We start from the raw sequence: 2951 nt of genomic DNA, 5'->3' as shown, positions 1-2951 counted from the left end.
ATTCAGTTTTATGGAGGGCACGCACAATCATTTGGAAAAGCTAGCTCCAACGATCGTCATGTTCGCTAGTTTTAATGTCCTGATGTCAGTCTGGAGTACACCTTCTCTTCTTTCAACTCAGATGCTGAAAACTGTTTAAAAGTTACATGAATAAAATACCCAGATTGTTCTTACTTGTTGTGATGTAAATAATGTTGATACTAATTTTCAAATAGAATTTTTACATTTGAATATTTTAATAGAATTTCTATTGTGAGCTCCTTGCACCCAAAGGGTATAGTAACACCCAGGTTTAGGTGGATACAGCCTACAGGTTGGAGAATAGAATATGTGTGTTGCCTTTCAGCCCCATAGTTAGGAAGGTAATAGGACTCAACGGCTGCACTGTTAGTAAACAAATGTCTTCCTCCCATCTACATGGTTAGCTCACTTCCTAGTTGATTAGCTGGTGGGGGAGGGAGTGTGTGACCTAAAATTGTTGTCTTTGTCTATAGTGTTCTCCATGGGTGTGTATGCCTCAGGGGGATGGGGAGGTGATGTTAAATCCCAGGCTGGAATCATTGTATTGGGATCTGCGGCAGGGTCTATTTGGAGATTGGTGGAAGGGGGTAGGGTGATGTGGAAAAACTCCAAGTATTTGCAATGCAATGCCAGGAATTTTAGGACAGAGAGAGAGATTTGCAGAAAGGAAGCATTATGTACTCAGCACTGGCTAACAGAACATAATCGATAATCTTCCTCTTGCTAGCTTCAAGGGTCCTTGGGATGCTAGGTCATGTGGTCATGGTGATAAGAGTTCAGACAGGGAATGTCATTTGCTAATCTATTACACATTTGCTCTTTACTAGAGTAGATATTAACATAGTAAAGGACAGTCCCACTTACACTTTGTGTGTGATATGTAGTCATCAAATTCACTAATCTAAGTTATGGTGGGTACACACTAGGCGACATGTTCTGTAACAGTTATTGGGGGGAATTCTATGAAGTGCCACACTGCCGCACTTTATTTATTATTTATTTATTACCAGTTATTTATATAGCTCACACATATTCCACAGCGATTTCCAGACAATCTATATTCCCTACCACATGTGCACGCACACACATTCACGCTAGGGTTAATTTTTTTTGGGATCCAATTAGCCTACCAGTATATTTTTGGATTGTGGGAGGAAAGCGGAGTACCCGGAGGAAACCCACGAAAGTACAGGGAGAATATGCAAACTCCACACAGTTGGGGTAATGGTGGGAATCGAACCCATGACCTCAGTGCTGTGATGCAGTAATGCTAACCATTACACCATCCGTACTGATGGCAGCGGGAATCTTGCTACAAAGTACTTGCTGCCCCATAGGGTGTGAGCACTTTTAAACAAGTTCCACATTCAGCCAGCTGTGCGAAGGGGGCGAATCTGGCTACCGTTGCCAGCGTTGAAATGCTGCGGCAACAGCTACTCCACCCCTTTTGCACCTACTTGAATTCTCCCCACATACAATCTTGGAAAACAGAATAGATTTTTTTTATTAATATCCAGTCTTGTGTATTATTGTGTATGTTCCCAAATGTAAAGTTAATAGGAACATACTGACGTTAAATAAATAAATATTAGTAATTAAATAATAACCTATAAGATTAAATAAAAATCCCTTTATTTGTGAAGTCATAATTTCTTTCAACTGTAGAATTTTTAGAGAAAATATCGATGCCACGCCTCCAGAATGGGCGAGGGGTGTGGCTGCTGCTTGCAAGGGGCATGGCTATCCTTTTAGATGCTGCTAGGCTGCACTGCAACTAGGGAGGCCAATCCTGGGATTGGGGCCCAAAAATGCCGGGATTTGAATCCCGGGATTGGAGCATCCAATACCGGGATTCACGGGATTGCACTGCGCATGTGCGGGAGGGAGTGTGTGTAAGTAATACTACTTACACTTAGGCGGGCGGCAGCCATAGACGAACGCTGAACGCGGCGACACTTCAAATGTGGCGCCGGCCGCCAGCCAATCAGAGCTGGCGGACCGGCAGCCAATCAGGGAAGCTGCCGCGGCAGCCAATCAGGAGCGACTGCTGCGGCCGCTTCCCTGATTGTCTGCTGGTCCGCCTGCTCTGGTTGGCTGGCGGCCGGCGCTTCATTTGAAATGCCGCCGCGTTCAGTGTGTCCATGGCTGGCGCCCACCTAATAGTAAGTATTATTACTTACACCCAGCCTCCCTCCCGCGCCGCTACCAACCCTCCCCGCTACCTACTGTACACCCTCCCGCCCAGCTACTTGCACCCTCCCGCCCAGCTACCTACAACCTCCGCACCGCTAACTACACCCTCCCGCCCAGCTACCTACACCCTCCCGCCCAGCTACCTACAACCTCCGCACCGCTAACTAGACCCTCCCGCCCAGCTACCTACACCCTCCGCACCGCTACCTACACCCTCCTGCCCAGCTACCTACACCCTCCTGCACTGCTACCTACACCCTCCCTCCCTTCCCCGCCGCTCCCTACACCCTCCCGCACCGCTACCTACCCTCCAGCGCTGCTCCCTACACCCTTCTTTACTGATCCCTACTGCAATCCCGGGATCCCGGGATTGAAAAAACGGCCCGGGATTGGCCTCCCTAACTGCAACCCCTTCATATACACAGGCAATGCTCTATGTGCTAATGCTAGGTGCTTGTATCCCTCCTGACTTCCTGCACAAAGTCCTTTCTAAGCAGGACAGTCACGTCACCCAAAACTGAGACTACACCACCAGAATCAAGACAGTTTTCAGTACTGTATGTCCTGCTGTTTCCTATCTGTTCTTGCACCTTTCATCAGCTGGTATTTTAAGCTCAGTTGCGGCTTACCTTGATCCTGGAATAATGAGTACATTATGGAAAAGCCTAGCAATGATTGGAACCGCTATGCCTCACTCCCCCAGACAGACCCAAAATTAAATCACATTTAAAAAACGA

The sequence above is a fragment of the Pseudophryne corroboree genome, chromosome 2 (assembly GCF_028390025.1).
Source record: "Pseudophryne corroboree isolate aPseCor3 chromosome 2, aPseCor3.hap2, whole genome shotgun sequence".
In the NCBI taxonomy this organism is placed as follows: Eukaryota; Metazoa; Chordata; class Amphibia; order Anura; family Myobatrachidae; genus Pseudophryne; species Pseudophryne corroboree.
This window is presented reverse-complemented; position numbering follows the sequence as displayed.